The sequence below is a fragment of the Chelmon rostratus genome, chromosome 11 (genome assembly GCF_017976325.1).
Source record: "Chelmon rostratus isolate fCheRos1 chromosome 11, fCheRos1.pri, whole genome shotgun sequence".
Taxonomy (NCBI): domain Eukaryota; kingdom Metazoa; phylum Chordata; class Actinopteri; order Chaetodontiformes; family Chaetodontidae; genus Chelmon; species Chelmon rostratus.
This window is the reverse complement of record NC_055668.1, coordinates 26,403,680-26,419,207: the sequence shown is the minus strand read 5'-3', so window position 1 is coordinate 26,419,207 and position 15,528 is coordinate 26,403,680. Positions and strand designations below refer to the sequence as shown.

Here is a 15,528-nt window from a genome sequence, read left to right as displayed (position 1 = left end):
TCATTTATATTCATTTATATTTAATTCTGTTTTTATTCCATCAACATGCTGTTTGAGAGCAGCTCAGTGCGTCTGAGCTTCAGAAACACTGAACTTTAAAAGCTGGAGGGACACAAAGTGAGAAAACTGAGTGATGAAAACAGGAAAACGGCAGCCTGCAGGTCTGTGAACGTCATGTGACCATGTCTCTGCTCGTTCATTGGCTGCAGGTTGTCACAGCCTCTTCCTCATCTGCAATCTGAGTTCATCTCTAAACTGAGAGAACGGTGCCTCCCTCTGGTCACAACGGGTTACTACAGGAGCTGAGACACAAACACCCAAACACACCTCAGAGCTGTGAGGCGTTCAGGAACCGAGCAGACACATTCAATTCTTCCTCAAGGTTTCTGTTAGAAAGGTTATTAGATTATCATAAGCACTGAATAGGCAGCAGTTTATTATCATGATTATGTCCAAAGATATTAGTCGAGATTCCCTTCATAATTCATTATGATCATATTAAATCAAATGATCAGTTAATTTATACTCGATGCTCATTAAAGGCAGAAACAGGAACTGTTTGATGTTTAATTACACACGCTGCGTTCATGATGCAGGTCAAACATGAACTGTGAGTGTGTTGCAGCTGGTTTCTGCACGAAAATCTCTCAAAAAGTTTAATTTCTAATATCAGCTTCATGCACCGTGTGAAACAAATGTGCTCCGACATTGTGTTCTTTTAAAATGATGGTTGACTATGACTAATTATTACACAACATTAAATAATGAACTTATAATAATTAAATGAAGAGAAAAATATTTTTAGAATATTTGAACACAAAAAAAAGTTTTTTGATGGAAAAACTGAGCTGAAGGCAGTTTTGATTAGAATCATGAGTTAAATCAAATGATGATAAATATGATAAATTATAGATTCATTTGACTGTTGATCAGTGTTATCAGTCAGCAGTAGATTTAGTTTAAGAGTTCCTTTTTTAAACTGCAGCCGGTGTGTTCACTGTCCCTGAAGGAGTCCGAACAAACGGCAGGTAAACAGAGAGCAGCGAGTCAGCAGCACGACTCAGCAGCACCAGTCTGTTTGGATCCTGCAGTCAGCAAACGGCACCATGACTCGACACAAACACCAGACAGACAGGCAGACAGACAGACAGACAGACAGACAGGCAGGCAGACAGACAGGCAGGCAGGCAGGCAGGCAGGCAGGCAGACAGACAGGCAGGCAGGCAGGCAGACAGACAGGCAGACAGGCAGACAGACAGGCAGGCAGGCAGGCAGGCAGGCAGACAGACAGACAGGCAGGCAGGCAGGCAGGCAGGCAGGCAGGCAGGCAGACAGACAGGCAGGCAGGCAGGCAGACAGACAGGCAGACAGGCAGACAGGCAGGCAGGCAGGCAGGCAGACAGACAGACAGACAGACAGACAGACAGGCAGGCAGACAGACAGACAGACAGACAGACAGACAGGCAGGCAGACAGACAGGCAGACAGGCAGACAAGCAGGCAGACAGACAGACAGACAGACAGACAGGCAGGCAGGCAGACAGACAGACAGACAGGCAGGCAGACAGACAGACAGACAGACAGACAGACAGGCAGACTGCTGTGGCAGTCAGGTCACATCTCAGCCTCGACATGTTTACTCTGTTGTCTTGAACGTGTCGTTTTCTTACTGTTTCACTGCAGAACATGAGAACTGACAGACTGCAGGTCCAGTTCAGACCACAAACCCTGAATCCCCAAAAACTCTTTAAAAAACTCTAAAAATATAACGAAAGATCGACAAAAAGCAACTGTAGTCGTCGCTGTGGCCTCTGAGAACTTGTGACATTTAACATTTGACAGATTTAACAATCAGTTTGACTCATTAATCTCAAAAATAATCAATTAAGACTGAAAATTAAAGCTGCAACAACTGGTCACTTGACAGAAAATCCACCTGCAAATCGTTTGCCAAACATTTGGTGGTTCCAGCTTCTCAAATGTGCAGATCCGCTTTTCTGATGACACACTGAGTGAAAATGACTCAGAAACCGTAGTCAACATTTTCTTATTGTTTCCTGTTGTTTTACAAACCAAACGATTAATTAATAATCAGCAGAGTGCAGTTATTTGTAGTTGTAACAGACATTATTGATGAGTTTCTTTGAAAAGGAGAAAACACACATCTGTTCACACTGATTGGCTGCTGTTGTATCAGATGTATTCACTGATTGGCTTATGCTGCTGTCCGTTCAAACTCTGTGTGTCTGCGCCACTCTGCATGCTTATCTTCTAGCTCCGCCCACTCAGGTTTAACTCGACCAATGAGATTATTTCTGCCTCTGCAGAGCCCAAAGTCTGTTCCTCTCAAAGGATGCAGATACACACACTGATATTCTGTGTGTGTGTGTGTGTGTGTGTGTGTGTGTGTGTGTGTGACTGCTGCCACCCACTTACAGCTCAACAACCAGTCAGGCTGGAGCTGCTTGTGTTGCTAGGCTAAAAATACGCTGCCACTGGGACCCTGACAGCATGTGTGTGTGTGTGTGTGTGTGTGTGTGTGTGTGTGTGTGTGTTGCCAGAGTGAAGCGAACACAATGTGCACTCATTCAGAAGCAATAAAGCACACACACACACACATAGACACTCACACCAGCCGAGGAGTCATGACAACACACACACACACACACAGAGTTTTTAGAAAGTGTGTCAGAGCAGAAGGAGACGAGCGACTCTCTCTGTGACACTTTCACTGTTTGTAACACACCGATTGATCGATCACCTTCATCATTGGTTCATCTCTGCATTTTGAAAATGAATCAATGAATCATTTCGTCCGACAAACACATGTTAAAATGTTTCTCGGCGCCGAGCGTGTTCAGAGGTTTGTAAGTGTGAGGTGTGAGGTGACAGGGACAGGTGCACGCTGGCGTTCTCAACAGAAGTTCGTTATTTTAGTTCTAGTTAGTTCACCTGGCTGCTCACCAACATGCTCCACACCTGGACCTGCAGTGACTCGCAGCTCGTGAAGGAGACCAACGCACTTTGGTTGCTACAATTCCTGTCAAAACTAAACACAAAGCTAAACACACACACCTGAAACACAGATTGTTAGATTCAGCGTGACTGTGACTTCCCGGGAAAACCATTAAATCCGTCACAAATAAACACCTGTATATCCACTTTAATATCACAGAAAAAAGACGCTCCTCGTAACTGCAGAACTTGCCTGAGAATCGTCACATTTTTACGTTTTTCTCACGATAAAAGCAACATAGTGGTAATTGTCTGTAGACGCACGGGCACAGTGCAAACAGGAAGTGCACAGTGCAAACAGGAAGTGCTAATAGCTAATTCGGCGTACTAAATGTATACAAATACAGGCCGTAAAAAAACAAGGCTCAAGCTGGAGCTGCTACCCCAAAACCTGAGGACATTTTAAAATGTGGCCCAGAGACTGACGATCGGACGCTGAAGTCTGCAGACGCCCAAAGACTGATGACACACACTCGACCCGGAGGTCTGATGTCATGTACATGTAAGATGGGAAGGGCGAGAGAGCATGTAAAGAATAGGGAGGAGAGAGAGAGAGAGAGAGAGGGGGGCAAATGACTGGTTACTCTGTCTGTGTGTGGTAAAGCTCCTCTTGCAGAGATATTTATAGAGAGGATGGAGAGATAAGGGAAGAGAGACAGTAATGATGCTGGTTGAAAACAGGAAGGACAGAAATAGAGAGAGAGACGACAGGATGATGGATGGAGGCAGAAAATCTGAGTGTGGCTCAGGACTGTTCAACCCTCCTCCGGTGATACTTAAAATACTTAATACTTAAATACTTTAGAGCTGAAACAATTCGTTAATCTGTTGAAAATTAATCCGCATACTGAACGTCGTTTAGTTTCAAACAGCCGATCTGAATAAGTCCCACCGGGCTCTGGGAGATTTCATTGATGGAACGATTAATTAAGAAAGAAATCAGGAGATTAAAGAAGGAAACAGTCGTTAGCTGCAGCATCATCACGTTTGAGGATCTGCGTCGGTTTCATGTTATAATTCTGCTTCTTTTCTTTTCACATGGATCTCTTCTCTCGCCCACGTCCTCCTCCCACCGCTCTCACCTCCCAGCATCCTCCACTACAATCAGCTGCGATTAGAGCCGCCTCCACCCTCTCTGATGGCGGCCGTCAACTGCAGCATCTCCCTGTTTCTCTCAGGCTGCACGTCAGCACATGTTTCACGTCTTTCTTATTTTATCCATTCAAATTATTCACTACCAAACGCGCTCGTACGTGTTTTTGTTCTTACTTGATGGATGACCCCTCCCAGCCCCCGTAGCGACTGCTGCTACACCTGTCCGGCCTCCGAGCTGCACCTGAAGTTTACAGTCATGTGTTTTTTGAAACAACGAGTCTTCAGTTTCACACAGAAGTAAAAAAAATCCTCATTTCTACACAACCACATATTCTGTCATTAGCTATAGCTAGCTACTGTAAGCTAGTTTGTTTTAAGGGTCTTCAATGCTATGCAACTGATGGCTATGTACATGACACCATGCTAACAGACTGAAGCTAAGGCTAACAGCTAGCATCCTCATCAGGTGCTGATCAATGTAGACGACATGGACGGAAAGAAGCTGCAGCTTTATTATATAAACAGGTATTATAGCACAGAATGATGATTAATCAATGAGTTAATTAAGTTAATTTGCAGTTAGTTCAAATTAGATTTTCAGATTTAGTCCTTTTTTCATCCTTATTCTATCTTACTTCTAGCCTCATTATCCAGGGATTCTTATTATTATTGTTATTACTATCATTATTATTATTAGTAGTAGTAGTAGTAGAAGTAGTAGTAGTAGCAGTAGTAGTGGTAGTAGAAGTAATAGTAGTAGTAGTAGTATTTGGATAATTGATGACTCAGCTTGAGCAACATTTTAAGTAAAAAAGTCTACATTTTCTGATTCCAGCTTCTTCAATGATTCTTAAAAACTTTGTGGACCAAACGAAACATTTGAGGACGTCATTTTGAGCTTTGGGAAACCAAACTGATGAACAGACAATGAAACTGTCAGTAAGTTTCAGCCCTAATTCGCTAACACGAGTCTGGATGAAGCTGCTGCAGTGTCAGCTCGTCTCACAGATATTTCTTTATTATCTGTTAAGCTTCATCTTGTCTTTTCCTCCCTCTGTGAGTCCACAGTGAAAGACGGACATTGTCGAGTCAAAACCGCTGATCTCCATGGTTACCGCTGTCCCAGCATGCATTGTGTCGGAGCCCACTCGTCAAGCTGCCGACAGCGGCACAAAGAGTCTCCGCCGGAGCTTCGGGAGGAAGAAAAACTTCACCGACAGCGGAGCTAAATTACAGAGACGGTTTCCACAGAAGAGCCGAAGAGACGCTGCAGCACGAGCCTGAGATATGAACAACAAGACGAATCTCCTCTAAACAAAGAACACAAAACAACAAGAAATGAAATAAATCACATTACGTCACGTTTCTGCTCAGCTTTGAGAGTTAAAACAACAGAAACAACAGCGGAGCTTCAGCCTGCAGAAGCTGCAGCTGCAACTGTCGCAACTTTGACCAAAAACTGTTTGATTTCTGTTAAAAAACAGAAAAATATAAAGTAAAATAAAACAACAAATAAAAAAAATAAAAATGGGAGCAGATATTTAACAGAAAAAGTGAGTGTGTTTAAGCGTTATCATCAGTGTTAGTGTCGGTACCCAGAAAGGGCAAACAGATCCAGTGACGTAAGCATCAGCGCCACCTACTGCTCATCTTAATGAATTAACTCCTAATATTCACAGAGCTGAAGTGGATGAAAACCATCTAAACTCACATTTCCTTTTGAAGATTTCCTGAAACCTCAGCTAAGATTTGAGCTTGACTGTGAGCATGAACGATGGACTGAATGAGCAGAACAGCTGTGAAAGTAAAAAGACCTCCACCTGAAACGAAGAGGAGGAGGAGGAGGAGAAGAACGCTGCTTCACTTGTGAATCTCTGACGAAAAGAATTGACGACGACACGAAAAGCAAGAATGAAGAGCTGAACTAGACGTACAGATGGAAAAACAGATGAACTCAGTGTCTCGTCTTCAGTTCACTGTGCGTTCAGTCGTTTGGACAATTTTACCATTCAAGTGTCAATTGTTCACCATGGCAACACCATGGAAACCCAGCAGAGTCCAGAGCAGCATTCAAACTCCCACACAGGCCGAGCCGCCTGCACACTGCTGCCACCCTGAACTGTACCCCACACACACACACACACACACACACACACACGAAACCCTGCAGCACTTATTCAAATAAAAACCTCTGTGCGCTTCTGAAGGGTCACGAATACAGAAAACGGACTCAGGTGGGTTTATGAGGTTTATGAGGACTCGAAGGTTTCAGATTCAGAAAGTGTGACAATGGCGGCAGCTGAAGACCTTTTCATTAAAACTCAGCCGTCAAATTAGCAGCAGAAATGAGTCTGATGGATTTTAGTGTCTTCAGACAGGGATCGTTAAGCAGAGAATCTTCTAGTGTAGGCGCAGGTGTGAAATCATTAATATATCATCAGTATCAGCTCACACACGTTCCACATGCATCTGTTTCTGAATCTTTATCGAAAATCAGGCAAACCAGAGTGTCTAAAAGACTGCAGCTGGAGGTCAGAGGGAAAGTGATGCACTAATAATCGCTCATTTCACAGAAAAACTGCATGAACACAGCAACAGTACGTTCAGTCTGTCCGAGCTGAAGCAGGAAGTGGATCCACGAACTGTGATACATGTTTGAAACAGACATTGGCGGTCATGATTAGTGGTGGGTGGTCTCCTGGTTTCGTCACAGTTAGCGGCTTCTACCACGAAATGGATTTTGCAATATCGTCATTACTGTGATGAAAGTTTTAACATGATAAAAATAAAAATAATGGCTGTGATAACATGCAGGTAGAGGCCACGCACATGCTCATAGAACTGGAGTTACATCCAGTAACTACTACGCTCCTTTCTATAACACCGAGTCCAGTAACAGGAGGATGTGAAGGCAACATGAAGAGCAACGCAGGCTTATTCCTCTGTTACTGCTGCAAGAATAAACACAAAAGTCTTCATCTACTGCCACCGTGTGCTTTGCTCAGCTGAACAATAAATGGACCACCAGTCGGAGTCAATCCCACTCCGGGGTCTCGAACAGGCCTGTTTGTTGCAGCGTCATCGGACCTACAGAACTTCTTGTAACACACACTTCTGTCCAAGGTCAACTCAACCTTCACTGGAGGGTTTTTAAAGAAACACACACAGGTGTGAGTGTATATTTAGGCCATGCGAGCGTGCGATGGACGAGGAAGTCATCCATCACACCCTCCTCTCTGCAGTGTTATGTAGGCCACACAGAGCCATGTAGGCCAGCAGCAGTTATCTGACCCGACACCATCAAACTCAAGCAGCATCAAACATGGCGGCTCAGCGTCAGCGGGCTGCAGCTCAAAACGCTGCCGTCCACCGCCGGAGGCAGAGTCTCAGCGCAGGTCTGAGGAGGGCGGGGACGGGAAGTAAGAGACGGAACAGATGCTGGATCTGTCCCTGCTGTCCTTCTGCCGCAGTGCAGATGCTGGCAATCAACACATTTTCATGATAAAAACATTTCTCCTCTGAGCGGATTTGCAACAGAACACGTTGCAGTTGTCTTCAGCATGTTCTGCTCTGTTCAGCTCATCCCTGCGGGGCTTTCTGCTTTAGTTCCACTCGTGGAGAATAAAGACATTCACTTTTATTTAACTCTGTGTTTGTACAGGATGTGACGTGAGGACAGACCCTGAACAAAACAGGGTGCTTCAACTGGCATGATCTGCGTCAGCTGGTGATGGTCTGGCACTGATCTCCCTCCTGGTGGATAAAACTTTAAATGCTTCAGGTATGAACAAAGTGCACAGACCAGTATGTGAACTATTCCACCAAAACCAAGTACACAAGAGCTTTAACACCTGAGGTGAGGCTCATTAGAAAATAAAATCTCAACAAACCAGCAGCTGCAGTTCCTCTAATGGCCTCTAGATGGAGGAAAGCACTGAGTGACTGCATTTAACTGCAAGGAAACTCTGCAAATACAAAGTCAACAGGTTTCAAAGTATTTAGCTGCTGAATTGTCTGAGCTCAGCTCCACCCAGTCCCCAAAATAGGGATTTCTGGCTTGTAAGATAAAAAAAACTGCATCAAACAAGCTAAAAAAAAGCAGTAGATGAAACAATAAACCCAGAACACAAGTAACCATGGCGACAGAGAGTCTACCATACTGAGGTAATACCACAGTTTCTATAAGAAGCAGAAGCATCTGGTTCAAACGCTCCATTGAAAGTCTGTGTGGACTGTGTGGTCAGATCCATCGTCGTCAACACATGTCAGTGATGTCATGTTAGCCACGTTAGCAACATTAACTCAGGGAGGCGGGTTAATGAGGAGTTAGCAAGCATGATAGCACGATGAAGGCTGGAACTCTGGAACCTCAGCAGAACCACGACACCTTTAATATGAGTCTCAGCCGACGAATCCACAACCTTTTCACACTTCGACCATCACATCGAACAACTCCCAGCCTCCAGCCGGAGCTTTGGGAGTGTTTTCCTTCCTGTTGAATCCTCTGTGTTCTGACAGCGAGGACAGACAGGCGTGTTATTATCGTCCTGCATCAGCTTTGTTATGACAAAGACAAAGTGACACATGAAAAGCATCTGTGGGCCAATCACAAAGAGACAAAGCAGTCCGCTGAGCTCAGGCACTTCCTGTCTAGTTACGGCAGCGAGACGAAGCATCAGCAGCAACTTTTAGGTTGTTACACACCTCATCTGACGGCTCTTTGCTTCCTGCTCACTCCCACGACGCCGACCTCTGCTGTTGGCGTTCAGAAGCTTTGGACAGACAGAAAAAGCCCCGTCCTGCGTCTTCTGGCGAGGTTTACCGATGACTTTGGTTACTGAACATGAGAAAAGTGCTGATTCTCTCCCAGTAGATCCTCTCTCTGTGTTATGAGGCCTGCAGGACAGTCAGCCTCTCTCCTCTGTTTAATTAGGTTATCTGAGAAGGTTAACTGCTAATGCATTTAGCGGTTGCCATGGTGCCACTGATAAATCAATGGACCTAAAACACAAACGCACACAGACAAAGGCCCGCTCTGCTTTCACATCGTTTGAATGAAAAACTTGTCTTCCTTTGCCGAAAATGCACCACGCTTCGTCTGTTTTGTGACAAACACTGTCCACTAACATCCTCTCTAAATGACCAAGCCTACATTAGTGATAATTATCTGTAATCCTGTTGTCACTCTGCCAACGCGCTGCTGCGTCCCTGCTGGGTTCTTCATTCTACGACAGTCTAACATAGAGAACACGTGCACATCTACCCACAGGGGTCAAAGGTCAGCAGGTACGAGAGGATGCTGCAGAGATGTAACCTGTGACAGACAGACAGTGGAAGTCCCATCACAAATACTGAGTAATACCACACTAACTCTACGAGCAGATTCATTCTGACACTGACTGACAGTATTCAGACATCGACAGCATAACGCTCACTGACTGCTGTTACGGTACAGAGAGGAAGAAGAGGTTCTGCCTCTACTGAGGAGAGTGAACGTCACATCACACCCCGGATGGAAGCGTGGTTCTACCACGAAATGGATTTTGCAATATCGTCATTACTGTGATGAAGGTTTTAACATGATAAAAATAAAAATAATGGCTGTGATAACATGCAGGTAGAGGCCACACACATGCTCATAGAACTGGAGTTACATCCAGTAATTACGACGTTCCTTTCTATAACAACAGTCCAGTAACAGGAGGATGTGAAGGCAACATGAAGAGCAACGCAGGCTTATTCCTCTGTTACTGCTGCAAGAATAAACACAAAAGTCTTCATCTACTGCCACCATGTGAGGAAGAGGAGACCATGAGGATTGAGGATTAATCAGAGAGCCGCTCAATTTCTCAAATATTAAAGCATAAATTCATTCATTTCCTTCCTCGTTAAAACATTTGGAAAGCAGTTTTTTCTTCAAACTTTAAACTTGTGTTTTTGTTCATGTTTGCAAGCTTGCCGTCTTTTTCGCTGCCTGGCTGTTGGCACATTAGCGCCACCTGTGGATCACTGTTAATAGTCTCAACCCGTCGGCAGGACTGTGGGTCGGATGAAAAGAAGAAGTCAGACGGGTTGGAAACAGATAACCTGAAGCATTTTCTCCAGACTTCCAGCTTCGAAAGCTTCACGTCAGGACTCAGCTTCAGTGTTTACAGCGGATGTTTTGAACATGATAACTTCCTGTTTTGCAGTGTGTCTCCTCTCTGCAGGCGACATCGTGCTGTGAGCCAACATGCAGCCTGAAACCCTGCAGCTCTCTGAGTCCTGCTGTCTTTCCATCAGAGGACAAACAGGACAAATCCACAGCTGCGTGCAACGCACACGCCCAGAGCAACCAAAATAAAAGCCTGCACCACAATCTCAGCTCTTAACTTACAAAATAAAAGCTCCTCTTACACAGTGATGAAGCAGTTTTACAGACGCGAGTCCACCGGGAGCATCACTGCTGAGCGTGACGCCGCCGGAGCCCGGTGGAATTATGGGTTACGTGCTGCTGTTGAAAGCCGTTTTCCTCAAAAACTGATCAATGGTGTGTGAGAAACCTGAGTGGATCAATAATGCACTGATTTCATCCTTTGACAGAAAGAAACTGAGATGCTGTGATGATGAATATGATGACTGAAAAAGAGGAAGAATCAAAAGCTGAATACTGAAGATGTAAAAAAGTTAAATCCCCAGATTATAGACTGAAGCAGGAATGAAGGCTTAGTGAAGGTTACACACACACACACACACACACACGCACACACACACACACACACACACACACACTAGACCTCTATCCAGGTCTGGTTGAGATAAAACCATTCAGTCAGTTTCCGGGGCCTCTCTGCTCCGTCATGTGAGAAAATATCCAACACACACACACACACACACACACACACACACACACACACACACACACACAGATGACAAAAGAGTGAGGGAATAAAAGGCTGAAAGCAGAGGAATGTGTCAGCAGTCGGAGGGGATGAGATCACACTTACAGAGCTGGCTGAGAGAGAGAGAGGGCGAACGAGCACATGTGTGAATGGACCAGAGAGAGAGAGAGACAGAGAGAGAGAGAGGGAGGAAAAACAGACACGTTTCCATCTGGTATGAACATTCGATCCGTAACTGCGTACCTTTTCAGGTGAACCGGTCGTCTCTGCAGTTTGGACTCTCTCTTATCAAAAACAATCAACAGACTGACGTCCAATCACGACAGCGCGCAGACACACGACTTATCCAGATCACACGTTCACGCCAGGTGGAGACGAGATCAGAGACGGGCGGAGAAACCTGCACAGTGGACGTTTCCACGTGGTTTCTAAACGCATCCCGTCTATGAACTGTGAAAGAGGCGTGTGGCCGGGAAGCCACCATCAGATTCTTCTGATGTTCCTCTAGCACAAACATCATGCTGACAGTTTACGGTTTTTAGAGAAATATATGAACAATTAGCGACTGGGTGACCATTAAATCCGATATTCGTGGTGCTCGAAGCATAAATCCCACCGACGCTGGTGGTGGCTGGACTGCAGCACCACCACAGAGGTGACATTTCTGCTTTTAGTTAATCACAGCTTCTTAACAACTATTAGATTTCTATGAAACGTTGTGCAGATCTTCATGGTGCCCAGAGATAAGTCTTTATAACTGAAGTGACACTCTGACCTTTCATTTAGCGCCACCAGCAGGATATTCTGTGAAACATCCAGATCGTTCTCATAAAAAAAGGCTTGTATAGGCGGCCTGTGCTTATTATGTTTGTCACCAGGCAGCGACATCTAGTGGCCATATTATCTATGACGGGAGCACAGGAGGAAGTCAGGAGACGTCGTATAAAAAGCAAGAAAGTCCACATGCAGAGGAGGGATGGGCGGATGGATAAATCAAACAAACAGCAGACCTTCATCCAGGAGACGACTGTTCATGTCAGATTTGTCTGAACTGGCTAAACCACGTTAACCTACGCCTGTCTGGCACGATCTGCTCTGTGCAGATTGGTGTGTGTGTGTGTGTGTGTGTGGAAGTCTCACAGGAATGGGGCATTCTGGGATACATCAGTGAACAGTTGACCCTCTGGTGGGGACAGAACCAGCGTCCACGTGAGTTTCAGCGTTCAACTGCAAAACGTCTCATTTTCCTTTAATGATCCGGATCTGTTTCACAGAAATCCAGAATCAGCTGGTCTTCAACACACACACACACACGCACACACACACACACACACACACACACACACACACACTGCAGTGATTCATACAGATCTTTTGCATTCTTCTTCTTCTTCTCCTCCTCCTCCTCACAGCTTCACCTGAACCAAACTGAGCCGACACAAACCAGACCAAGTCAAACCGGATCAGTCAAACCAAAGCGCCACCTATCGCAGCTCCTCCCAGCAGAGCGCCTGCTCGCCATCAATAAGTCATGTGGTCCCATTTGCTCACTCAGGCGAGTTGTTTTCTTCAGAGCAGAGATTCAGCCGAGACAAAGAAACCAGAGAGAAGCTGAAACACCCACAATTCAAAGAACCCCTGAATGCACCGCTGGTCTGAGCTTACAAAATTCTTCCAGGACAGATATTTACATCCCATAATAAACCTCGACTATAAGCACATTTCATCACACTAATATTTCCTACAAACAATGAAGAAGTGACGTCAGCATGTTGTGAAATATCCATCAAACGCAGTTTTAATATTTGACAGGTAGAAAATATTAAGATCACAGGAGACTAAATGATTCATCAAGAAAAGAAACCGCAGATGAATCAACGGTAGAAATAATTTGGACGATGCAGCCCTGCTTCGCTTCTTTACATGTCAGAGTTCATGGAGGAGGCGGGGTCGTACGTGACAATAAAGTTTAAATGTGAATTGGCGTTGGACTCTTTATTGATACGGCTCAGACGACAGCAGAGCCGTGTCGTGCTTCTGTGCTCCTGTGGAGCTATATTTGATAACTTCACCATGAATTAATCATCTCTTCATGTTAGTGTGTTCATGCGTGTGTGCAGGCAGGCGTGTGCTGCATGTTCACACACACACACACACACACACATGCACACACACACGGCAGCCTTTACTTAAAGCTACTTTACGGTTTCTGTTGATCCATTAACTGTTACACACACACCACCAATATACATGTGATCATACAGCTCAGGAGGCACTTATGAACACACACATGCATGCACACACACACACACACACACACACACACACACACACACACCATGTACTGTTGGGCATGCAGCTGCCAGGCCATCTATCAATTATCAATGAGGGTCCTGAGTGCTCTCTATGAGTGCGTGTGTGTGTGTACTTGTACATCTGTCTTTGTGAGGACCATGTTGAGTTTTAGATCTTGGGAATGAGGACATTGTGGTCTCTTTGGGGCCGACCTTCAAAGGTCTGTGTTTGGCTTTAAGGATCAGGTTAGACCCAGGTTTAGGTCAGGGTCAGATAAGGGTTGGGGTCGGGCATCTAGCTGGGGGGCTAAGGTTTGGGTCAGGGGCTTGGGAAAGCAGTATGTCAGTGAGTGTCCTCACAAGAACTGAAGCACAAACGAGTGTGTGTGTGTGTGTGTGTCGTCCATCAGTAAATCTGGAGGACACATGTCATCCTTTGTTCAACCAGGAAATGGAGATGTCATAGAGTTACATCAGCCTCACACACACCCAAACACACACACACACACACACACACACACACACACACACATACAGTCTGTTGGTTTATGGCTGCCAATAAAATCCAGTGATGACTTCCACTACTGTCTCATCACATTGCGGTGTGTCTGATAGGAGTTCAGGACACACACACACACACACACACACACACACACACACACACAGACAGAGAGACAGAGAGAGAGAACAGGGCCGTATCTCACACTGACAGAAGGTTTTGTAGTAACACCACAGACAGACAGACAGACAGAGACAGACAGACAGACAGAGAGAGAGGCAGAGAGAGAGAGAGGAGGGATTGAGGAAAGAAAGAATGGAGGCAGGAGAGGAAAAGAGGATGAGAGAAAGAAGCAAATGTTGCGTAACAGTTTCAGTGTTTCACCAGCAGCTTTCGTCCAATGATCTCTCTGTGTCTGTGTCTGTCTCTGTCTCTCTGTCTGTGTCTCTCTTTCTGTCTCTGTCTCTCTGTCTCTGTCTCTCTCTCCTTTACACACCAGACATCTACTGTGTGTCTGAATGAGAAAAGACGTTAAACAGAGACATGAAACCAGAGATGATGCAGAGTCCATGTCTTTGCTTCCAGACCACACTGGATTGTGGGACAATGTGAGTCCACCATCGAGGTCAGAGGTCACTGAGCTCTGACAGCGAGACAGCAGGCTGATAAGAGTCCAGAGAGAAGACAGCGTGGCTGTTTCCAGCTGACGGCGGAGGGCTAAAAGGTTTCTGTACGAACATCAGTTACGAAGGAGAGTCTGACATGTTTATACACAGAGAGGAGGACATTATATCTGTGTGTGTGCGTGTGTGTGTGTGTGTGTGTGCGTGTGTGTACAGTGGATGGAAGGAGTGGGAGGATGTGGGCGAGAGAGTGTGTATCTGAATCTGAAAACACACACATTCAGCACACACACTCCATTATCTCACTTGACACGTGAAGTCAGACACACAATGTGTTCGGCGTCCCTGTGGTTTAAGTTATGTGAACACTGTCGCTAGGCAACCGACGACAAAAAAAGGACGTACATAGCTATGTTCCCTTTGCAGACATGGAGAATAATTGTCTGTTGTCAAAAAATAGTTGTAAATACCACAAGTTTAAAATACGGTCTCTTCCCTGCTAAACATTGAAGGCATTCAGTGGACTGTCCCATCTCCCATCATGCACTGCAACACCTGAACTGCATCCAGTTAAGTTTATGCTAACATGCTTGAGGAATAAAACACGATCGCTAACATCTGTGTGATCTTTCTATGCCAACATTACTACAAGGTAACATTTAAGCATTAGAGTTAGCATTCGCTCGTTACCACGCAAATGTTTGTCTGACTCGGCTTCGCAAGTAACGTTAGCAACAAAGTCCAGGTTAGACTGACAAGCTAAGCTAGCGTAACCTGAGTCTGAATTGTCCCAGCATGGCCACCGTACACAGCATAAACCCTCTTCATTTATCTAACGTGACCTTTCCCTCGGCGCCTTTCCCTTTTTCTGGTGTGTGAAGCACATTACAGCCTCACGGGGGCGCTAACGAGGCTGTAGCCTGCACACATCCAGCGTTAACATGTTATTTACATCCTCAGCCGCTTGCACTGATACTGACGCACTGTGTCCACGTTCAGGATGAATAATAAATAATAAGAATTACTGTCTGCTGTTTAACACCGACACTTCCCATGAGCCTCTGCTGCTGCGGTTCATCAGGACAGTGTGTTAAATAATCCTGTGTGTTACTGAGAATCTGT

At 45.2% G+C, this 15,528-nt stretch overlaps 1 protein-coding gene across 1 annotated transcript in view; it reads right to left on the bottom strand.

Moving 5' to 3' along the window:
- The window catches only part of LOC121614350 (spectrin beta chain, non-erythrocytic 1), a 97,626-nt gene that overhangs the window by 65,636 nt on the left and 16,462 nt on the right, over nt 1-15,528 (bottom strand). The gene's annotated exons all lie outside the window — the stretch shown is intronic.